Source organism: Tursiops truncatus, chromosome 9 (assembly GCF_011762595.2).
Source record: "Tursiops truncatus isolate mTurTru1 chromosome 9, mTurTru1.mat.Y, whole genome shotgun sequence".
NCBI lineage: Eukaryota > Metazoa > Chordata > Mammalia > Artiodactyla > Delphinidae > Tursiops > Tursiops truncatus.
This window is the reverse complement of record NC_047042.1, coordinates 67,752,104-67,777,833: the sequence shown is the minus strand read 5'-3', so window position 1 is coordinate 67,777,833 and position 25,730 is coordinate 67,752,104. Positions and strand designations below refer to the sequence as shown.

Genomic DNA, 25,730 nt, shown 5'->3' with positions numbered 1-25,730 from the left:
AATCAGGTTTTAGATTTCACCGTAAAGGTATTCCTTAAATATGCCTAAATGAATTTACAAAGAAGAAAACTTTATTTTTCAATAATAGTAAATTTTCCTGACAGTGTTGAACTTTTTCAGGCAGGCATTTTAAGGGAGGGGGGCTAGGTCATTCTGGAGTGTGCCCTTGAGCTATTAGAAATGATGTTAATATTTGTTCAAGTCTCTCAGTGTGTGTATGGGGGGGGCAGGTGGCAGGGTGCATGGGGTAGACAAAATCATTTATGCCCAAAGTGCTGTTTTTATAGGCCAAGGTTGAGGCCTAGTTGACAAGAGGGCTTAGAGAATCCTGACTATAGTTTGGTAAAGGAGGGAGTCTTGGGCAAGAGCATGCCAGCATTGGAGCTTGGAGAGCACCCACAATGGGTAAGAAAGAGTATGATAACTCAACATCTAGAATCTTCTGAGCTTCACAGACATGGCTACTATAAAGGGAAAAAAACTTAAAATCAGATGATAAATTAATCCCCATGGAAATTGTGTCCTCCTTTAGCTGAGCACATTTGGTGACTCTCTTATTTTTACAAAGTTTTATCTGTTTGTGCTGTACTCACCAATATTTTAAAATGCCACATTTTCTCTTTTTCATCATGCCAAACTTACTTATCCCGTATGACTCTGAAGAGTGTGTGATTACTTGAGGTCATTGCTTCTCGAGATGATTTTAGGGAAAAATTCCAATACAAGTATAATTAAATCAAAATTCATTAGATTTCTTCAGATGTTCTTCAGGTCTTGGACATTTGTAAAACCCCTTGGAACCAGGTGCATATGTGCATTTAGAGAGATGGACAAGACATAACTGTTAACAAAAAGTTAGCAATCAACAATTTGCTGTTTGTAAACAACAAGTGTAAAAATACTAGTGTGTGATCACTGATTTCTTTTGGTTTGTGATCACTGATTTTAGGATACTGATACAAACAGTTTGAGTATGCTGATCCAGAGCCCAGACAGTCCTTTGGGTGAAAGTTAGATATCTACCAGTTGTTGAACACATACTCATATATTGTGGAGAGTCAGCCTCAGAATTCTATTTGAGGCAGTATCCTAATGTAAAACTGAAAAAAAAGCTTGTGTCCTTTACTTGAAGTAGAAGCATTTTATTTTGTCAAAGTGTCTCAAATATAGATGGGTCGGTGAAAGTATTTACAAGTAAAATGCATGAACTGCTTCTTTGCTACCAAAAGACAATAAACAATTAATCTGATAGAATTAAAAACCCAAAACTTTTTTTTTTTTGACGTCTAATGTTTATTAAGCTTCTACTGTGTGCCAAGACTTTCTGCATCACCTCACTGGATCGTCTCAATAACTTCATGAGATGAGTACTTTTATTATCCCCATTTAATGGATGAAGAAAGTGGGTTCCAGAGGTGGAAGTAACTTACCAGGAGTCACATAGCTAGTGAGTGGCAGAGGCAGGCAGGGTACCCATAGATCTGACACCCCGACTCCACACCAGTGTGCCATACAACCTCGGGATGATGCCTCCATTAAAGCAAAGGAAACACAAGCAAGTTCCTGAAAGACATTATTCTAAAGCACAACAACTATGACAGAATGTTAAATCAAATTCAAAACCATGCAAAGAAAATAAAGCCCTGGTTCTTTCCCCTTACATTTTCTCATCAAAATTCACAATCCCATTATGTGTACTGCTCCCTTTGTTCCAGTTTCTTCTTACAAAGAAGTAAAAACCCAAAACTTTTTAGCTAATGAATATCCTGAAGTCTGTCTACCATATGTTAAGCAAATTGGCATTTATTAAAGTTCATCCATACTATTCACTTGTTTAGAATACTAATTGCTTAGATTGTTGAATTCTTGAGGAACATGTCCTGAAATGTTTGTGAAATTTGAATATGCCATGATAGGGTATTTAACCATTCATCATTAACAATTATTCCTGAAGGTTTCTTGGTGGGTGTCTTTTCCCTTTTCTGGTTTGCTAAGAGTTCTTACCACAACTAGGAGTTGAATTTTATCAAATGCTTTTTCTGCATCTGAGATGATTATGACTTTCTCTTTTAAACCTGTTAATGTGGTGAATGAATGACATTTATAGATCTTTCAGTGATAATTTTCTTAAGATTCCTGAAAGTTGAACTTAAGTCGAACAGTAGATATGTTTGTATGTGTCAGTGGATTTGCTTTTTAGTATTTTGTTCAGTATATCTATAACTTCATACGTGAGTGAGATGGACGTACTATTTTCTGTTCTCTAGCCATTTTCTGGTTTTGTTGTCAAGATTATGTTGGCTTCATAGAGTTGGGAAATAAATCACTCCATTCTTTCTCCCCTCCCTTTTTTTCCCATTCTCTGGTAAGTATATGATTGAAATGCTTTGTTTATTGAAAGTCTGAAAAGACTTGCATCTAAAGATCCCTGATTCTAGTATACTTAACTGTGGAAAGATTTTTTAAGCTAGTAATTCCATTTCTTAGTTCTAAATATATCTGGATTTTCATTTTTATACCTTCTTGAGATTGATTATATTTTTATAAAGATATTTCCATTTCATGCAATTTTTCCAATTTACTGGCATAAAATTCAAGGAGGGGATTCCCTGGCGGTCCGGCGGTTAGGACTCCGCGCTTTCACTGCCATGGTCCAGGTTCAATCCCTGGTCTGGGAATTAAAATCCTGTAAGCCGCACAGCACAGCCAAAAAAATAAAAAGAAAAATTATTCATGGAATTCTTTTAATATATTTTAGTTCTGTTGTATCTCTGATTATGTTCTCTTTTTCATTTCTAATATTTATTTGCCCTCTTTCTCTTTATCATTTTAATTTTTCACACTCACCAGAAATTTATCTGAGCTATTTCGTTTCTTCAAAGAATTAACTTCAGACTTATTGATTGCCTGTTTAACCTTTTTTTCTATTTAATTTTTGTTCTTATCTTTATCATTACTTTTCTTCCACTAACTTTATTTTTATTGTATTTTTCATCATCCAAATTCCTAAGTCCCATACTTAGCCCATGAATTTATAGCCTTTATTCTGTCTTAATAAACAAATTAAATGTCTTCACACTTTTAATATATGTGATAATGAGCCAGTTGGTTTATGGATTTTCATTGGTTTTCTTGGCTTATTTATAAGCAAAGTGACTTACCATAGGAGTCTTAAAAGTCTTATGATTTAAGTTTGAGTGTTAATAAAAACTTCTTTTTGTAAAGTTCAGGGGTAGAATATGGAAATTTCAATGGACTATTCTGATATATATAAACCTAAACAGAAATACTGATCAGAGATTTATTAGTGAGGTTTATCATTTTTCCTATATATGATAATTCTGTTGAGCATTTTGTTTTTAACTTTTTAAAATTTTTGAGTAACTCTGTAATAATATAACCATAATTATATAACTTCATGAATGTAAGTAATATTTGGTGATATTTAATAATGATTTATTTTGTTTGTGCATATTTATGAGATGAGGAAGAACTTTGCATATCATCATTAGAATTAGAATTTTGAAAACTGAGTGCTTAAATACCCTTTTCAAATCATATTATTCAGTAAATGAAAACCAAAAGCCTAAAGCTGCATTTTGCAATATGGTATTCTAGCTGTGGAGTACTTGAAATACAGCTAGTCCAAATCGAGATGTTTCATGTTTAAAATACATGTTGAGTTTTGAAAACTTAGTATGAACAAAATATAAAATATCTCATTAATAAATTTTATATTGATTACATGTTGAAGTGACAATATTTTGTTTATATTGGATCAAATGAAATATATTATCAAAATTAATTTTGTTTCTTTTTACCTTTTTAATGCGGCTATTAAAAAACTTAATATATGGCTCATCTTAATTTCTATTGGGCAGTGCTCGTCTAAGACTTTATTTCTCTATGTAAACCTCAACGCAAACTAGTGAGGAATTTAGAAACAAAACACAAACCTACTGATTCCCTAAAACATTTCGACGATTCCAAAAAGTAACTTATTTTCTTCTCTTCCTTTTTGTTTAGTGAGTTTATTTTTGCTGGCTTAATTTGAAGAAGTTATAAAACATCACAATAAAGGCTATTGTTTCATCAAAGCACATGAACCAGATAAAAGTTTTAAATCATAAACATTGTAAGCAACAGTATGAACAGAAAATAGTCTTTCTTAGTAGAATGCTTCCAGAAATATTTTAAATTTCAAAATAGTTTTAATTTTAAGCAACCAAGTTTAGAATTCGTAAAGTTACATTATGACACTGAGCGGATTAAGTGTCTAGATATTAAGCATATATGATAAAAGAGTCTCAATTTAATTTTGGTCATGCTTATTTCATTGACATTATACATTTAGGTGGATCCACAAACTATCTTTTGAAGAAAGGTTAAACTAGCTTCTGATTTCAAATTAGATTTTGTGTTTTCCATGAACTGAATAGTTTGAAGTGGAGGCTTAGATTCTACTCTACAGAACAATTTCATTGTTTTTTTGTTTGATAATTCAAGAAATCTGGAATAAACAATTCTATTTAATATCTACATTAACCAAGAGAAACATAGCTATGTGTGGATCTTTGAGAAAATGTGTACACTGGGTGGTTTCTTACCTGTTTAGAAAAGATATCACAGAGTGTTGAATAGAATCTGTGAATGTGGCAATGCCCTGAAATAACTGAAAGCAGTGTGATTTGAAAAATTAGCATTTTTGGATAGAAGTTAAATTTGCATTTCATAGCAGTTTTTCATTCTAAAATTACACTTAGCAATTGTAAAAGCATATAATTACCCCTAAGCTTAATTGCCACTACTTTCTGTATGAAGCGAACAGTGTTTAGTTGTTAAGTGCTATAATGGATTATATTACATAATTAAAAAATCTCACCCTTATGAATTGTGTGTTGACTGTCTGTCATTGGTATTGGGTTTATTTTGAATGCAACACTGTTTGGAGAGTGTGTGTGTGTATCTCTGTATACCTCTATCTATCTATCTATCTATCTATCTATCTACCTATCTCTATATATCTATCATCAGAATACTTTGCAGAGCTGTAGAAACTGGAATGTGTTTTCTTTGACATGAAAAAATGCAGCAATCTTATTTTATAATTGTCTAATTATGTGCCATAATGCATGTTTGCTTCTTGAATAGTAAAAAGTTAAAATAAAATGTTCATTTTGTAAATAGAATAGGGGACCAGAGAACACTTACAGGCTAGAAAAGTGTGATATAAATTCTGACAAGCAGCGCTGACAGTAATGCCTTTTAATGTTGTCATCATTGAGGCCAGATTTTTCCCCTACTTGTCCTACTGTGTAGCAGAATAAATTATTATGTGTTTAATAACCAGTAGTTTCTAGAAGATGTGCTTTCTATTAAATTATGTTTTTCTTCTTTTATTGGAACTTAAAATTCTATAATTGAATGCTGTTTCAAAAATAGAGGTAGAGTTCTGTCACTTTATAAACTTTTACCTTTTCTCCCTCTTTGTGAAGTGTGTTCTGCCGTGTGGGAAAAATCAATTTTCAGTAATGAGTGCTTAAGATTATTCATAATAGAGAGAAATTTAAAACAGTTTTCTCCAGGAGATACAGATTTATTGGGTAGAATTCAGCAACACAGATGCTTCTGAGTAATTGTTCAGAATCACAGCATTCTGCCAAAGCCCACTCCTCCAGCCAGAGCAGAGAATCCACATATAAGACAGATTGCGTTCTGACCATTCTTACTTATTTCTAAGGATAGCAATTTGTGGTTCTTATCAATAAGAAGTTTTGACATTCAAAGTTCTATGGGCATTAAAATATCCTGCAGGATTATTTTGATTATAGAAGGGTAAATCTGTCAGAGGATAAAAGTCTTATCATATGCATAGTATTTAGTGATGCATGAGAGGAAGAAAATACCTGTTGCATTATTTATAATGAAAAATAAGTGGTTTACATGCTTCTATGATCTGTTATATAAATAATTATAAAATATTAAACTACTCGTACATGTGAGTCTTTTTATATTTTTAGTGCTATGGGGCTGAATTAGTATAAGACAATGATTTGATATTTTGTTCCGTAGTGTATCTGTGACCCATGAGATCAAACCCTTTCAAGGCAAGAAGACATTTTTGTGATTAGAACATCCTATATGTGCAAAATATTTGTCATAATTTGGTATTTTAAACTTAAAGCCATAAACATTTCACTGCAAGTCTGCTCTTTTTAACCCGAAATGTTCTTCAGACTAAATTGGTATTGTACAATTTTTCTAGACAGGAGTTTAGCAATATCATTAAGATTAATATTAACTTCTAGAAATTTATTTTATGGAAATAATCAAAGATGTATACAAAGATTTAGTATACAATAGTGTTTATATTTCATTTATTTATAAATGGTAAGCACTTGGAAACAACATAACTTCCAGAAAAAAAGTCATGATTGATTTAAAAAACATAAAGGACTTCTAATGTAATGGATTACTGTGTGGTTATTTAATACTGTCCTTTTAAAGATAGCCTGATAATTTTAAAAATGGTACATAATGCTAAGTGAAATAAAATGTTAACCATAAATATATCCTGTATGGTGTCAATTTTATATGAGAAAAATTGCACCAAATATATCCTAATTATTCAACCTTGATATGGGATTTGTTATCTTGAGGCAATAGGAGCATGCTTAATATTTTCTTGTTTTGACTGATTGTTTTTGAAATTTTGTTTAGATTGATTATGAGTTACTTCTATAATCAGAGTCAGTCACCATAAGTATTATTTCTAAAACCCAAAGCTCTTATAGGTTGTGCTGCTTCTGCATTTCATTTTCAGTCACCAGGCAACTGGGTGGCCTTAGCCCTTGATGGTGAAAGCAAGATTCTAGTTCATATCACTGTGAATTTCTTAAAGGTTAGGATCTTGAATTGTAAGTCTCTGCTTCCTCTTTATATTTCATGAAACACATTTATGCCCTATTCTCTTTAGGAGTTATTAATTATTTTCCTACTATATGTCATGTCCTGGGAGGATACAAATAAAAATAAGATAGAACCCTTGAGCCAAAGACTTTTCTTTTCTTATATAAAAGCAACAACAGCAAAAAAGTACAAAAGTGGATAGCCAGCCTATATATATTTCTTTTCCAGATAAATTTATTATAGCTACACCATAGAGAATTGTTACCATCTCTTTTTTTCTCTTTGTAGATAATACAAAAGAAAATAGTGACACACATAGGTAAAAGTTTTTGATGTGAAACGACTATATTTCTAAGGTTAATTATTAATGATGAGCCATCAGGGTACAGGACCTAGGCAAGGTACTTGCTGACTTAATTCCATGAAATATGTGAAGAAATATGAGGATTCCTTATTTGCATGTAAGTGAATTCAACTCCAAAGGTGTTAAGTCTCTTGCCTAAAATCACACAGTAAATAGTGATTACACTGGGCTTTGAGCAAAGAATCATCTGACATTTTTCCTGAATTTACTCCAATTAGTGCTCATATAAGACTTCAAGTTTTAATAGTCCTCCTGGTTTAGATTTTATTCTCATTAAATACAATTGTGAAAGAATCAGCTGTGATGGAGGAGCTGGTGCTAGTCTCTCCTTCCTGCCTAAAGGAACCAAAATATAACAGGATAAATAACAAGAAGAACCTGTTTAAAGGCACTAGAGCAAAACTAGGACATCTAAAGTTGTGGAGAAAAGAGCAGGGTAGATGTGTGAGCCCTGCCTTCTCAGCAGCTTTTTGCCCAAGGGCATTTGGAAATTCTCATCATAGGGCGGCATGGAGGAATAGAAAACAGTTGCTTGTAGCAGGAAAGGCACTGGTTTTAGAGATCAAAAATTGAAGTAGAGGGTTCTGAAACAGCCAGAACCTACTGGTCCTAGAGAAAAAGCAAAGATAGGGGAAAGCACCCCAGTGTTTAGTTCACAATATCTTTTTGAAGTACTTACTTACTTAGTGCGTATATGGAGAGTGAGACTCCCAGAAACTAAGTAGAGCTCATGTTGCTTCATAGGACATAAAAAGTAGATTTTAGGACGAGCAAGGAGGAGTCCTGATTAATGCCTCAGACTTTTTATGGAATCCTCTGAAAAGAATTTTCCTTGGGAATAAAGGCAAATCAGAAATATACTAACTTCAAATGGATCCAAGGTAATTTTCTTTTTTTTCTTTTTAACATCTTTATTGGAGTATAATTGCTTTACAATGGTGTGTTAGTTTCTGCTGTATAACAAAGTGAATCAGATATACATATACATATATCCCCATATATCCTCCATCTTGCGTCTCCCTCCCACCCTCCTTATCCCACCCCTCTAGGTAGACACAAAGCACAAAGCACCATGCTGATTTCCCTGTGCTATGCGGCTGCTTCCTACTAGCTAACCATTTTACATTTGGTAGTGTATATATGTCCATGCCACTCTCTCACTTCGTCCCAGCTTACCCTTCCCCCTCCCTGTGTCCTCAAGTCCATTCTCTGCTTCTGCGTCTTTATTCCTGTCCTTCCCCTAGCGTCTTCAGAAGCTTTTTTTTTTTAGATTCCATATATATGTGTTAACACACGATATTAGTTTTTCCCTTTCTGACATACTTCACTCTGTATGACAGATTCTACATCCACCCACCACACTACAAATAACTCAATTTTGTTTCTTTTTATGGCTGAGTAATATTCCATTGTATATATGTGCTACATCTTCTTTATCCATTCATCTGTCACTAGACACTTAGGTTGCTTCCATGTCCTGGCTGTTGTAAACAGAACTGCAATGAACATTGTGGTACATGACTCTTTTTGAACTATGGTTTTCTCAGGGTATATGCCCAGTAGTGGGATTGCTGGGTCATATGGTAGTTCTGTTTTTAGTTTTCTAAGGAACCTCCATACTGTTGGTATCAATTTACATTCCCACTAAGAGTGCAAGAGCGTTCCCTTTTCTCCACAACCCTCCCCAGCATTTATTGTTTGTAGATTTTTTGATGATGGCCATTCTGACCAGTGTGAGGTGATACCTTATTGCAGTTTTGATTTGCATTTCTCTAATGATTAGGGATGTTGAACATCCTTTCATGTGTTTGTTGGCAATCTGTATATCTTCTTTGGAGAAATGTCTATTGAGATCTTCTGCCCAGTTTTGGATTGGGTTGTTTGTTTTTTGATATTGAGCTGCATGAGCTTCTTGTAAATTTTGGAGATTAATCCTTTGTCAGTTTCTTCATTCACAAATATGTTCTCCCATTCTGAGGGTTGTCTTTTTGTCTTGTTTATGGTTTCCTTTGCTGTGCAAAAGGTGTGAGGTTTCATTAGGTCCCATGTGTTTATTTTGGTTTTTATTTCCATTACTCTAGGAGGTGGGTCAAAGAGGATCTTGCTGTGAGTTATGTCAAAGAGTGTTCTGCCTATGTTTTCCTCTAAGAGTTTGATAGTGTCTGGCCTTACATTTAGGTCTTTATTCCATTTTGAGTATATTTTTGTGTATGGCTTTAGGGAGTGTTCTAATTTCATTCTTTTACATGTAGCTGTCCATTTTTCCCAGCACCACTTACTGAAGAGGCTGTCTTTTCTCCATTATATATTCTTGCCTCCTTTATCAAAAATAAGGTGACCATATGTGTGTAGGTTTATCTCTGGGCTTTCTATCCTGTTCCATTGATCTATATTTCTGTTTCTGTGTCAGTACCATACTGTCCTGATTACTGTAGCTTTGTAGTATAGTCAGAAGCCCAGGAGCCTGATTCCTCCAGCTCCGTTTTTTGTTCTCAAGATTGTTTTGGCTATTCGGGGTCTTTTCTGTTTCCATACAAATTGTGAAATATTTTGTTCAAGTTCTATGAAAAATACCATTGGTAGTTTGTTAGGGATTGCATTGAATCTGTAGATTGCTTTGGGTAGTATAGTCGTTTTCACAATGTTGGTTTTTCCAATCCAAGAACATGGTATATCTCTCCACCTGTTTGTATCTTCTTTCATCAGTGTCTTATAATTTTCTGCATAGAGGTCTTTTGTCTCCTTAGGTAGGTTTATTCCTAGGTATTTTATTCTTTTTGTTGCAGTGGTAAATGGGAGTGTATCCTTAATTTCTCTTTCAGATTTTTTCCTCACTAGTGTATAGGAATGCAAGATATTTCTGTGCATTAATTTTATATCCTGCTACTTCACCAAATTCATTGATCAACTCTAGTAATTCTCTGGTAGTGTCTTTAGGATTCTCTATGTATAGTATCATGTCATCTGCAAACAGTGACAGTTTTACTTCTTTTCCAATTTGGGTTCCTTTTATTTCTTTTTCTTTGGTTGCTGTGGCTAAAACTTCCAAAATTATGTTGAATAATAGTGGTGAGAGGGGGCAACTTTGTCTAGTTCCTGATCTTAGTGGAAATGGTTTCAGTTTTTCACCATTGAGAACGATGTTGGCTGTGTCATATATGGCCTTTATTGTGTTGAGGTAAGTTCCCTCTATGCGTGCTTTCTGGAGGGTTTTTATCAAAAATGGGTGTTGAATTTTGTCAAAAGCTTTTTCTGCATCTTTTGAAATGATCATATTTTTTTTCTCCTTCAACTTGTTAATATGGTTTATCACATTGATTGATTTGCATATATTGAAGGATCCTTGCATTCCTGTGATAAACCCCACTTGATCATGGTGTATGATCCTTTTAATGTGCTGCTGGATTCTGTTTGCTAATATTTTGTTGAGGATTTTTGCATCTATGTTTGTCAGTGATATTGGCCTGTAGTTTTCTTTTTTTGTGACATCTTTGTCTGGTATTGGTATCAGAGTGATGGTGGCCTCATAGAATGAGTTTGGGAGTGTTCCTCCCTCTGCTATATTTTGGAAGAGTTTGAGAAGGATAGGTGTTAGCTCTTCTCTAAATGTTTGATAGAATTCGTCTGTGAAACCATCTGTCTTGGGCTTTTCTTTGTTGGAAGATTTTTAATCACAGTCTCTTTTTCACTGCTGTGATTGGTCTGTTTATATTTTCTGTTTCTTCGTGGTTCAGTCTCAGAAGGTCGTACTTTTCTAAGAATTTGTCCATTTCTTCCAGGTTGTCCATTTTAATGGCATATAGTTGCTTGTAGTAATCTCTCATGATCCTTTGTATATCTGCAGTGTCAGTTGTTCATTCTCCTTTTTCATTTCTAATTCTATTGATTTGAGTCTACTCCCTTTTCTTCTTGATGAGTCTGGCTAATGGTTTATCAAGTTTGTTTATCTTCTCAAAGAACCAGCTTTTAGTATTATTAATCTTCGGTATTGTTTCCTTCATTTCTTTTTCATTTATTTCTGTTCTGATCTTTATGATTTCTTTCCTTCTGCTACCTTTGGGGATTTTTTGTTCTTCTTTCTCTAGTTGCTTTAGGTGTAAGGTTAGGTTGTTTATTTGAGATGTTTCTTGTTTCTTGAGGTAGAATTGTATTGCTGTAAACTCCCCCTCTTAGAACTGCTTTTGCTGTATGCTGTAGGATTTGGGTTGTTGTGTTTCCATTGTCATTTGTTTCTAGGTATTTTTTGACTTCCTCTTTGATTTCTTCAGTGATCTCTTGGTTATTTAGTAGTATATTATTTAGCCTCCATGTCTTTGTGTTTTTTACGTTTTTTTCCCTGTAATTGATTTCTAATCTCATAGCATTGTGGTTGGAAAAGATACTTGATAACGATTTCAATATTCTTAAGTTTACCAAGGCTTGATTTGTGACCCAAGATATGGTCTACCCTGGACAATGTTCCATGAGCATTTGAGAAGAAAGTGTAATCTGCTGTTTTTGGATGGAATGTCCTGTAAATATCAATTAAGTCCATCGTGTTTAATGTATCATTTTAAGCTTCTATTTCCTTATTTATTTTCACTTTGGATGATCTGTCCATTGGTGAAAGTGGGGTGTTAAAGTCCCTTACTATGGTTGTATTACTGTCGATTTCCTCTTTTATGATTGTTAGCCTTTGTCTTTGTATTAAGGTGCTCCTATGTTGGGTGCATAAGTATTTACAATTTTTATATCTTCTCTTTGGATTGATCCATTGATCATTAGGTAGTGCCCTTTTTTGTCTCTTGTAATAGTTTTTATTTCAAAGTGTATTTTGTCTGATATGAGAATTGCTACTCCAGCTTTCTTTTGATTTACATTTGCATGAAATATCTTTTTCCATCCCCTTACTTTCAGTCTGTATATGTCCCTAGGTCTGAAATGGGTCTCTTGTAGTCAGCATATATACAGGTCTTGTTTTTGTATCCGTTCAGCCCGTCTCTGTCTTTTGGTTGGACCATTTAATTCATTTACATTTAAGGTAGTTATCGATATGTATGTTCCTATTACCATTTTCTTAATTGTTTTGTGTTTGTTATTGTAAAGCAAATAATTTCCTTCTCTTCTGTTTCCTGCCTAGAGAAGTTCTTCTAGCATTTGTTGTAGAGCTTGCTTGGTGGTGCTGAATTCTCTTAGCTTTTGCTTGACTGTAAAGGTTTTAATTTCTCGGTTGAATCTGAATGATATCCTTGCTGGGTAAAGTGATGTTGGTTGTAGGTTTTTCCCTTTCATCCCTTTAAATATGTCCTGCCAGTCCCTTCTGACTTTCAGAGTTTATGCTGAATGATCAGCTGTTAACCTTATGGGGATTCTCTTGTATGTTAACTGTTGCTTTTCACTTGCTCCTTTTAATATTTTTTCTTTGTATTTAATTTTTGATAGTTTGATTAATATGTGTCTTGGCATGTTTCTCCTTGGATTTATCCTGTATGGGACTCTCTGCGCTTCCTGTACTTGATTGAATATTTCCTTCCCCATATTAGGGAAGTTGTCAACTATAATCTCTTCAAATATTTTCTCAGTCCCTTTATTTTTCTCCTCTTCTTCTGGAACCCCTATAATTCGAATTTTGGTGTGTTTAATGTTGTCCCAGAGGACTCTGAGTTTGTCCTGTTCTATTCATTCTTTTTTCTTTATTCTGCTCTGTGGTAGTTATTTCCACTGTTTTATCTTCCAGGTCACTTATCCGTTCTTCTGCCTCAGTTATTCTGCTGTTGATTCCTTCTAGAGGATTTTAATTTTATTTATTGTGTTGTTCATCATTGTTTGTTTACTCTTTAGGTCTTCTAGGTCCTTGTTAAATGTTTCTTGAATTTCCTCCATTCTATTTCCAAGATTTTGGATCATCTTTACTATGTTTACTCTGAATTCTTTTTCAGGTAGACCACCTATTTCCTCTTCATTGGCTTGGCCTGGTGGGTTTTTACCTTGTTCCTTCATCTGCTTTGTGTTTCTCTGTCTTTTCATTATGCTTAACTTACTGTGTTTGAGGTCTCCGTTTCACAGGCTGCAGGTTCGTAGTTCCAGTTTTTGGTGTCTGCTCCCAGTGGCTACGGTTGGTTCAGTGGGTTGTGTAGGCTTCCTGGTGGAGGGTACTAGTGCCTGTGTTCTGGTGGATGAGGCTGGATCTTGTCTTTCTGGTGTGCAGGACCACATCCAGTGGTGTGTTTTGGGGTGTCTCTGACCTTGTTATGATTTTTAGGCAGCCTCTCTGCTAATCGGTGGGTTTGTGTTTCTGTCTTGCTAGTTGTTTGGCATAGAGTGTCCAGCGCTGTAGCTTGCTGGTCGTTTAATGGAGCTGGGCTTAGCGTTGAGATAGAGATCTTTGGGAGAGCTTTCACTGTTTGATATTATGTGGGGCCGGGAGGTCTCTGGTGGACCGATGTCCTGAACTCGGCTCTCCCACCTCAGAGGCTTAGGCCTCACCCCTGGCCAGAGCACCAAGACCCTGTCAGCCACAGACCTAGAAGAAAAGCAAGAAAAAGAAAGAAAGAAAGAAAGAAAGAAAATAAATAAATTAAATAAGATAAAATAATTAAAATAGAAAAAATTATTAAAAATAAAAAAGTAATTAAAAAAAGAGAAAGAAGAGAGCAGCAAAACCAAAAAACAAATCCACCAATTATAACAAGCATTAAAAACTATACTAAAAATAGCCAAAAAAACCGGACAGTCAGAACTCTAGGACTAATGGCAAGATCAAAGCTATACAGACAAAATCACAAAGAAGCATACACATACACACTCACAAAAAGAGAAAAAGGAAGAAAAAAAAATATATATATAAAATATAAAACGGAAGAGAGCAATCAAATCAATAAACAAACCTACCAATGATAATAAGCTCTAAATAGTAAACTGAGATAAACGTAAAACCAGAAACAAATTAGATGCAGAAAGCAAACCCCAAGTCTACAGTTAATATCAAAGTCCATCGCCTCAATTTTGGGATGATTCGTTGTCTATTCAGGTATTCCACAGGTGCAGGGTACATCAGGTTGATTATGGAGATTTAATACGTTGCTCCTGAGGCTATTGGGAGAAATTTCCCTTTCTCTTCTTTGTTCGCACAGCTCCTGGGGTTCAGCTTTGGATTTCGCCCCACCTCTGTGTGTAGGTCACCTGTGGGCATCCAGTTAGGGCATCCAGGTACATCTGGAGTTTCTTGCCTTTTGGGAAGTCTGAGGTCTTCTGCCAGCATTCAGTAGGTGTTCTGTAGGAGTCTTTCCACATGTAGATGTAGTTTTGATGTATTTGTGGGGAGGAAGGTGATCTCCATGTCTTACTCCTCCATCATCTTGAAATCACGCCCCTCCAAGGTAATTTTCAGTCTTCTATCTACTTGCCAGAAAAAATATCGTATCTTCTTTTTAGGGAGATAATATCACACAGAGTCTTTATAGTTTTTATGTTTACTGTCTAGCATTCTTTGAAAAATTACCAGTAATGCCGAGGAAATATGGTGAAAAAGGATAATACAATAGCAAAGGATGATCCTGATGTTAGAACGGTCAAACACAGACTTTAAAATAACTCTTGTTAATGTGATAAGAAAATAGATGAAAATATTGACTATGTCACCAGAAAGCTGGACTCTATAAAAGCCATAAAATGCAAATTTTACAACTAAAAAATATAAGTAAGAAATATTTACGCAAAGGGAAACAAGTTTAGATAATACAAATAAGAAATACAAATAAGATATAAAGGACATGGTAAAAAGATTGAATAATTGTGTATTTAGAGTTCCAAATGGGGAGGAAAGAGAGAATGTGACAGAAGAAATATTTGAAAAGGTACTGGCTGTCCTTTTTTTCAAACTAATGAAAGATACCAAGCTAGAGATCAGGAAAGGTTTCTGAATAGCCAACAGAATAATTAATTCCTAGACACATCCTAGTAAAACTGCTGAAATTTGAAGTCCAACAAAATAAAACAAAACACCTTAAAAGCAGCCATAGTGAAAAAGCGATATTTTACTTTCAGTAGAGCAATAATGAGACTGTTAGTTGGCACTTCAACAGAAAAATGGAGGCCATGCCATGACAATGGAATGACATCTTTAATGTGCTGATAGGAAACATTTGCCAACGCAATATTTTGTACCCATGGAAAATAGTGGTGAAAGGGTAAGGTAAAATATAGTTGCAAATAAAACCTGTGAGAAATTTTTTCTAGTAGACCAGTGCTTAAAGAAATATTAAGGCAGTTTGCGAGCAGAAGGGAAATCATTCCTGAAAGAAACACAGTAATATGGAAGAAAGGACAGCATAAAAAATATTAACAAAATTAATGTTTATAAAACAATAATTATGTGTCCTGGGTTTTAAAATATATTGTAACAACTAAAGGCAAAAGAAAATTAACAGTATTAAAATGTTGTGAATTTTTTTTTTTAATATTCTAGGAAATGGTGAAATCACTAATTTGGATTAAACTCTAATAGTGTCACTAATGTATGTTGTAATCCCTAAAGTAATATTGAAAGGATTAAAAAAATGTATTAATAACAAGCAAGTAGATGTAGGAAATAATATAATTAAAAATACATAATCCAAAGAAAATAAGGAAGGAGAAGGGAAAGAGTGATAAATAGAAAGAAATAGTAAAATGGTTGACTTAATTCATAATTAAATTTGTTAAAAGTAATCTAACAGAGACAGAGATTGTCTAGATTAAAATTAAAAGAATTATTTGCTGCTAACTCAGAGATATTACTTAAATAATAAAGACACAGAGTTTGAAAGTAAAAGGATGGAAAATGATATCTGATGTAGCTGTAATATTAAAAATGTAGCCCTTAAGGGAAGTATTACTGGATATTTCATAATAATAAAGATCAATTCAAGAAGATATAAAAATTCTAAATTTGTATGTACCTAATTATAAAATCTCAAATGAGATAAAGCATAATTTTACAGAGCTAAAATGAGAAATCTAAAAAACACCCCTACAATCATGGGAGATTTAAACACAGCTTTCACAGTAAGACAGTTAACAAACAATAATAGAGAAGATTTGAACAATACAATTAACAAGATTAAATCAATACACACATTACAGTCAGCAACTGGTAACTGTAGAATGTATATCTTATAAAGTTCACATGGAACTTTTAGTAACATAGACCATATACTGGGTCAGAAACCAAATTTCAATAAATATAAAAGAACTGAAATTATACAGAATATGTACACTGAGTATAGTGGAATCATGCTAAAATTCTAGAACAGAAAGTTAACTAAAATATGTCCTACTTTTTGGAAATTTAACAATACAAATCTCAATATATCTCAATATATCTCAATATATCTCAATACAATCTCAACAATACAAATCTCAATCCCTCAGTCAAAGAATAAGCTATAATACAAATTATGAAATATTTTTAATTGAATGAGAATTAAGATAATTCTCATTATCTTAATTATAAGAATTAAGATAAAAAAATCTAACAAAAGGCTTGAAAGGAAACTTACATAAATGGAATGATATACCATGTGTTTATGGATTGTGTCAATGTCAGTGCTGCAAACTGACTATAGATTCACTGCAATCCCAATTAAAAATCTAGTAGGGATTTATGGGGAAGCTGACACACTGATTCTACAATGCAAATGGAAATGCAAGTGTCAAGAATAACTAGGTCAGGCTTGAAGAAGATAACAAAGTGGGTGGATTAATATTACCAGATACCAAAACTTATTATAATGTTGCAGTAATAGAATGTAATAGTGGTTTAAGTATGAAAAAAGCGATCAGTGGAGCAGAATAAAACGTCCAGAAATAGACCCATTCATTTGTGATCATCTGATTTATTGACAAAGTATCACTGAAATACAGTGTGGGGAAAAATAATGGAAATGTGTGCCACAGAATTATGTATATCTGAAACGAACTCAAATCGAGAATAAAGAACTCCTACTAATCCATAAGAAAAGCATAATATAATGAAAATGGGAGAAATAAGTAGACATTCTACAAAGAAGCTAATCAAATGGTCAATTAACATATGAAAAGGTAATCAGCAATTTAGTTCTCAGGAAAATGTAACTTAAAGCTAAGAGAGACCCCTAATTCCCATCTGAATGGCCTAATATTAAAAAATAAAGTAACTGAAAGTTATCAAGTGTTAGAAATGGAAGCTATGGAACAACTAGAACTTTCAAGCTGCTGACAGCAATGTAGGTTGGTATAACTGCTTTGGAAAACTGTTGGTATTGTTTTTTAAAACATTCCCTATGACCAAGCTATTGCACTCTTAGATATATGCCCAACGGAAAAATGTATGTAAGCACACCAAAAAGTCTGTATGAGAGTGTTCATAAACAACATTATTTTAAATATCCCACAGCTATAAACAACTGAACTTACTGTTAAGAATAGAATTGATAGGGCTTCCCTGGTGGCGCAGTGGTTGAGAGTCCGCCTGCCGATGCAGGGGACACGGGTTTGTGCCCCGGTCCGGGAAGATCCCACATGCCGCAGAGCGGCTGGGTCCGTGAGCCATGGCCGCGGAGCCTGTGCGTCTGGAGCCTGTGCTCCGCAACGGGAGAGGCCACAACAGTGAGAGGCCCGCGTACCACAAAAAAAAAAAAAAAAAAAAAAAAAGAATAGAATTGATAAATGAATTGGGGATATAAATTTAAACTTTATAGATCAATGAAAAGGAATAAACTATTACAACCCAAGCAACATGTATAAATTTCACAGAGCAAAAGATGTCAGAAACAAAAAGAGTATATATCACATATTTCCATTTACATGAGTTCAAAGACAAAGTTAATTTGGGATGTTAGAAGTAGAAATTTTTGTTACCTTAGAAGTGGGGTAATGACTGAGATGGGGCATACACCTCCTGGTGTCTGCAAATGTGTCCCCTTCATGAAAATCCATCCAAGCTGTGTTAAAATTTGTGCATTTTATAGTATTTATGTTATGCAACAATGAAAGGCTTTAAAAAGTATATATTATTTTAGTTCAGTGGAAAACATGCATTGTGATGGAAAATAATATACAATTATATACATACAGACCAAGAGACAGGATATAAGCACAAGGCTTTCTAGTGAAACAATTTTTATTGAACACTTTGTCCCTTCAGGTCAATTAGTGATTGGTTGGAAGAGACGATCGTTTCTCACTATCGTAAGAAAGTCCCAATTTATTTAGCCGAAGTTATAGGACTTCACAGAAAGATAATGCCTACCTAGAACAGGTCTAAACACTGTTTTTTTTAGAGTGGATATTCCTTAGCCCTTTAGTTTCTTAGTGGACACACAGTTGCCAATGACATTGTACCATTAGGCAGAGCTAGCCAGAGTTGAAGGTTATGATCCAGCTTTGCAACTGCCCTTTTATCCTCAGGGCTTGTGTCACCAACCCCAAAGAAAGGGCATATACTGATATCTGCTTCTGCACAAGAAACTATCACAAACTTTGGAGTCTTCTGTTTCTTGAAACAAATTCAGAAGACCATATTCATCCTGACCCTGGAGAAGAAGGCAGAATTGTTGCCCATACACTTCTGAATATATCTCTTCCCCCAGCACAGTTTTAATGATGACTAATTTACAGTGATTTTTACATCCTGACAGTGTCCTGAGTGAACTGTAAACTAAAGCTGCTACTAAGGGGTTTATTGATTATCCCTAGTTCACAACAATTAGAATTCAGAGAATGAGGGTCTGTATTCCAGTTAAAATTCCTTTTTGTAAATATTACCTGTATTGGCCCAGCATCACCATTTTTGTCCTTTGTGAAGTTAATTTGTAGGTCAGATCCAACAACCTGAATGATAAAAAGGGATTTTTCCCCCCCATGTTGAAGTGTGGACTTTCTTGGTGTTGTTTTTCTTACTGTAGTTTAAAAACAAAATTCTATTGTATTTTTTAATGTAGTACTTATAATCCTCACTGGGCAAATCCTGTATATATACATATATATATATATACACACACATGGTAGATAATAATGCTAATGCCTATCTATCTACTGTGATTTATCTTTCTAACATAACTTTAAAAATCTCAGTGAGAAAAAAGCCAGCCAGCCAGTCAGTCCAGGATAAATCAGGAAAGATAAGGCAGAAGGGTTTTAGAAATATCCATTAAAGATATTGTAGAATAGTTTTAATTTCATTTCTCATATTTTTTAGCCAACTATTGAATATAACACTGTGGCACAAAAGGGCATATGCGTCTTTAATTTTAATAGACTAAGAAACAAGATTAAGTAATGAATGAATCTTTGTACTGTGAAATTAGTGGGGATTCTTTTCTTTTTCATAAAAAGCAAAAAGCAGTGATACATCAGAGCCTTGTTAGTATGGATCTGACTGAGAGAATAATTTGATATGAAATGTGAAAACTATCTGCAGTGTAGTTTCTAGTCCAAAGAATTTGAATAAGTGTTATGAAATATGAATTTGTTTCTGCTTCATCTAACTAGATTTGGTACAATGGGGTGTGCAGTTAGGGAGAAAAAGTCTCTGGTATTTAATAAGGCAATAATTCATGCTGAATGGTTATGAGCAGTCATTCAATGAAAAATTGATTTTTATAGTGTTCTAGACTTGGTAACTTTTGGAGATTTGTGTGCTCATTGTGCAAGTACCATAAAGAAAATATATAGTTCTCATTAAAAGGTGAATACATTTTTTTTCCTGTATTTGATAGATATTTGTTAAAAGTTCGAACATTTTTCTTTTGCAATTTTAGATATTCTTACTATGTTTCTAAGAAGAGTGTAGGTAAAGAGAAATAACGTGGCTCCAGAGTTTACTCTTTTCTCTTAGTCATGAGTGGATTTATAAATAAACTGGCTGATTTCCATCCTTAGCAAGAGAAGCTAGTTATAGTTTAGTTTATATTTCAAATCAAGACATCTTTTAGCAGTTGAAAAGGTTACAAAGTGCAGATTACTCATCAGAACGTAAGACTATTTATTGTGTGTTGTTGGAAATAAAACTGCAGCACTAATTCTACATAGTAGCATAGTGTTTATCGTTAGAGGATGTCACAGTCTGTAAAACAAATAATTTACCTTTAATAGGTATAATGCCTCACGTTGACATTTTAATGACAGAGAAATCTGAGTACTTGTGAATTAATCTGCTTTAAAATCCCCAGGTTCATCATGACTTTTAGATAGTGCTTTGATAAGAGCTTTTTAAAAAAAGTTGAAAAACTAGCTATTTGTCATAAGGTAGTACTCCCAAACACATAAAATGCTATTTTAAAGAGATACGACTATTTTCTCTCATTATAAGATATTCTCTTTTGGCTTATGTAAGGACCTTCAGAATTCTTTACAGTAAAACTGCAGATTTTTAATGCATTTATATTTAGCTAAGTTACACACAGAATATTACTTTGGAGCTTGATATCCATCCATCCAAATTTTTTAAAAAATATTTTTTGTTCTTGTCATGGGACACTAACAATTGGTTCCTAACTTGTTAGCTCACAATCCAGTAGAGATAATAATTTAAAAAGAGAAATTGAAGAGGTGGAATTAGAAGAAAGTAAAATAAGGATAGATGATTTTTGTAATTAAACCCCAGAGAGGATGAAATAATGGCCTATTACTGAGGAGGAGCTGAGTTATGGATAAAATATGCAGAACATCCTGCTAGTGTCTGCTGTGTTCTCGTAGAAAGTTTTATGGGCAGAGCTAATAATGTTAAGGAAGTGGTAATTCTTTTTGTTAGTGAGGATGATGAAGCAATGATTCTGGGTAGCTATTGGTTTTTACTATTCCAGGGTAAATTAAGATTGACTTTCCCAAAATATTTTCTGCAGAAGAAGTTGCCAGTGTGAGAAACAAACCACACTAAAGTACGATGCATGCAGTAAAAATGTGTGCAGGATGCAGTGGGAGGAACAAGCACCATACTTTGCTGAATTAAGGAGGAACCTATAGAAAAGTTACACATAAGAGGCCAGGTGGTGTAAATAAAGACACTGTGGTGGTAACATTAAGTACTCAGAGAGTACTTAATACTCCAGCTTCAATCACTCCACTTGCTTCCTCCCTTCTAAGATTATTTTAAAGCAAATCCCAGACATAACATTATTTTATTTGTAAATATTTCTGTCTGTATCCATAAAAGATAAGGTCTCCAAAACATAGCCATCTTACCATTGTCACTTCTAAAATGTTGGTCGTAATTTCTTAATATCAAATATTGTGTTCAAATTTCCATGATTGCCTTGTAAATATTTGTTTAGCTTGATTTTTTACATTTGGTTTGTTCAAATCAGGATCCTAAAAAAGATCCACATTATGAATTTTGTTTATGTTCTTTATATAGATTGTAAAATCCATAGATTGGTCAGTTTCTTTCTTTTTTTCTCTCTTTCGCTCTCGTTTTTTTTTTTCTCTCTCTCATTACAATTAATTTGTTGAAGAAACCAAGTTAGCTGTCCTGTGAAAAGTTTCTCACATGTTGGATTTTGCTGATTAAATCCCTATGTGGTCATTGAACCTAATTCTCAGTGCCCTATATTTCATACAACTAGTAGTTAGATCTTTCTAGACATTTTAAAGATCTGGAGAAATGAATGAAAAATCACCTGGATTATCCCAGCTAAGTGTCAGTAGAACTGAGGCCTTCCCTCTCGCAATTATTATTTAAGTCTAACAAATGCTGATTGAATCTTTTCTGTGCTGAGGTCCTCTGACACGTGGCCTAGGCATTGTGCACATCAATAAAACTCAAGTTCTGTTTTTAAGTGCTTATAATCATTCCCTGTTATACAGGAGCAATGCTGGCCAGATTGCTCAAGATTCCCTGGGACTATTTTCTCTGTAACATCCTGACCCTAACATAGGCAGACAGAGCAGCTCTCTGGTGGGAAACAGCTTTTCCTAAGGCATGAAAGCCATCAGTGTTTATAATCTCTTCAGGCATCAGGAATGGAGTGTGACTAATGAAATGGCACAGTTGGTCCTATGGAAGCCAAGCAGAAGAACAGGTAACCTCAAGTCATCCACAAGGAGAAAAGTGAACTGCAGAAAGATTAGTAGAGTGATTGAAATAAATAGGACCATTTTTCTGAGACGGGATTAGCAATAAGGCTTGCTTTTATGACATAAAATGAATATATACATAGGTATGTCTGTAGACACACATACATAAATATTTATATAGGTATTGTTTTTACTTCAAATGCAAAGTTATAAAAACTGTTTTGAGTATTTGGCAGTAAAACAAAGCACAGAAAATATCCAAACCTTGCTTCTCCTTAGTTGGTTCTGTTTCCTGTTTGCAACATGCAAAGCCAGCCCAGTGGCAGAGCCAATGAAAGCAAAAGTCTGTCAGACTTAGTCCTAAGGACTCAGTCAGAGGTATGGTCCAAGATGGTACTGTCAAGACGCGTGCTTTGTTACATGATCTTAAAGGTAATGGCAGGTAATGTACTTTTTTTTTTCTTTTTTTTTTTTTGCGGTACGCGGGCCTCTCACTGCTGTGGCCTCTCCCGTTGCGGAGCACAGGCTCCGGACACGCAGGCTCAGCGGCCATGGCTCACGGGCCCAGGCACTCCGCGGCATGTGGGATTTTCCCGGACCGGGGCATGAACCCGAGTCCTCTGCATCGGCAGGCGGACTCTCAACCCCTGCGCCACCAGGGAAGCCCGGTAATGTACTCTTTAATGCCAGGAAGTTCATTTGCCTGTGGTGAAAGCATATAGCTACAGAGGGAGGTTTGTCAGCCTGTCAGAACAAGGGCCCATGGACTGACTGCCTAGGGATGAGAACACACTGTGTGTCTTGGAGATGACTGAGAATTTAAAGAATTGCTTGAAGACATGATGAGAAGCCTTTTTTAAAAATTCAAAATAGAGAGCATGTATCTATGATGGTTTATATCAGTGCCTTTGTCAAACTTGAATGCAATATTTAACCCTGAAAAGGGATTATTGTATTGTGCCGTTTCCATGTCATGGATGAGATTTTAAGATTTCTTGAAAGTTACCACTTGATAAGGGCAGGTGTGATAAAATTAATAAAACAAAGTAGTAATAAAAATAAAATAAAAAGTAAAATAAAGTACTGCTAAGGTTTGGCTTTCTGACATTATCCAAATTTACTGGAGAACTAACAGTGTATTACTTCATGGAGTATGAGAATAACCAGGAGTTGTTTGGATGGTTTGAATAGAAAAGTGACTAGCTATTTATACCATATAGTCTCTCAAAGAAAAGTAACCTTGAACATAAAGTGATCTCCTGTTTTTTCATAGACACGATTGTAGGTGACTCAAATGTCTATTTAACAATTTATTAATTTTGTTACAGTAGTTATTTAAAATCACATATATAATTTATTATTTTAAATTTATTTCTTTTTTCTGCTGCTACCCGTCATGAAGAAAGTTTCAGTTTTTTACATGTATCTTCATCATCAGTGTTTTCATCATTAGAGCCACTCTCCAAGTCATTTAACAGAGTTTCAGAGCACATGATCTTCCTTTCTGTCTAAGTTGAATTACACATGATGTTCTAACTGGAAATTATATCCCCAGCTATGAGAAGCTATTTAGAAAACATTAGGAAATTGTTTTTGTTTCTCTTTTTTTAAAAAAAATTTTCCTGTGTTATATATTTGTGATGTCTTCAACATAATTGCTTATTGTATTGCTTTTAACATGTTCCTCAAAAGTTCTTACTACAAAAGCAGCATGGCATGTGGTTAAAAGCACAGGCTCTGGAGCCAGTCAGCCTAGATGCAGATTTCAGCCCCATCAGTTACTACATTTGTGACCTTGGCCTAGTTAACCCTGTTTTTGTTTCCCTATGGAGTTAATAACAGGAACAACCGGCTAGAGTTACTTTGAGAATTCATTGAGTTATTCCATGTGAAACACTTAAAAAAACTGTATGTGTTTGATGACTAAGTGTAAGCATTTGATAATAAACTAATATAAGCATTTGGTAATAATACCACTCTACACTCTCTCTCTCTCCCACCCACAGTGCTTGCTATTGTGAGCTTATCTTCCCAGATGGAATTTGTAGAATGAATAAAGTTGGAAGCCAATAAATCTGTCAGGTGACTTCTGCTAAACTCAAAATACATGATTGTCTTCATATTTTCACGTTAAAATGTCTTCTTTAAATGGTATTTTTGCCTCAGGTGAAAACTGTCATCTACTGAAATGTTTTTAAAAAGAACTTTATTGAGATACAATTCTTATACTATAAATGTCAGTGTTTTAAAGTGTATAATTCAGTGGGTTTTTGTATATTCACGAAGTTGGTCAGTTATCACCACTCTGCAATTTCAGAACATTTTCATCATCCCAAGGAGAAGCCCATGCTCTTTAGATTCGTTTCCTATTCTCTTCTCCTGCAGCTCTAGCAAGCGCTAATCTACTTTTACTTTCTTTCTATGGATTTGCCTATTCTGGTCAGTTCATATAGATGGAGTCATACAATATTTGACCTATTATGACTGGCTTCTTTCACTCAGCATGTTTTCAAGGTTCCTGAGATTGTAGCATATGTCAGAACTTCATTTCTTTTTATTGTCAAATAAAATTCTATTGTATAGATATATCATATTTTATTTAACCATTCATCAGTTGCTGGAGATTTGGGTTATTTCTCCTTTTGCCTATTATGAATATGCTGCTATGAACATTGGTGTCGAGGTTTTTGTGTGGACATTATGTTGTCAACTCTCTAGGTATATACCTAGGAGTGGGATTGCTGGGTCATAGGATAACTCTGTGTTTAACATTTTCAAGGACTGCCAGATTGTTTAACAAAATGACAGTTTAAAATGCCACTAAGTTCATAGTTCTTAGCAAGATTCATCCATTTTTTGTTCAGTAGGTGCCTCTCAGATTATTTCAAACCTTTGGTTAATTTGTAGAATTGTGAAAGAGTTTAACAGTCATGTTTTGGTTGCTTTTATGGAAGAGCACGTTTTCAGAGGTCCTTACTTTGTTGTTCCATAAATGTTTCCTGGAAAAAATGGGCCTGGGGGAGGGGTAAAGCCTCTAATGTGATTTCAGTACCAGAGAGTAAGGCAGGATTAAGACTGAGGTGTCGCTGAAGCTCATAATAGGAGAGAAAAGAGAGGAGATAGGAGCTGTGCCTAAGGAAAGCATGCATTGCAGTGACCCATAGGATAGATCTTTTTTTGTTGGGACATTCATAAATGTTACTGATGCGTTTTCTGATTTTTCCTATACACATTGATGTTATGCTTCCCAGTTCTCATAAAAGGGTTTGTTATAGTAACAAGGATGGTCCAGATCCATTCATTTTGAATTAATAGGCTTTTATGTTTTTAGTTAAAAGTTTTGGTTAAAATTTTTAGCTACCTGAAAGCTATTTTTAGCTATTAAACTCATTTGTGGGTGTATCACATTGTATCCTCTCTCCATTTTTTTTTTCTATTCATCTGA

The 25,730-nt window shown here is 34.4% G+C and overlaps 1 protein-coding gene across 1 annotated transcript in view; it reads left to right on the top strand.

The window, feature by feature from the left end:
• Nucleotides 1-25,730, top strand: part of IMMP2L (inner mitochondrial membrane peptidase subunit 2) — a 905,154-nt gene that overhangs the window by 387,560 nt on the left and 491,864 nt on the right. The gene's annotated exons all lie outside the window — the stretch shown is intronic.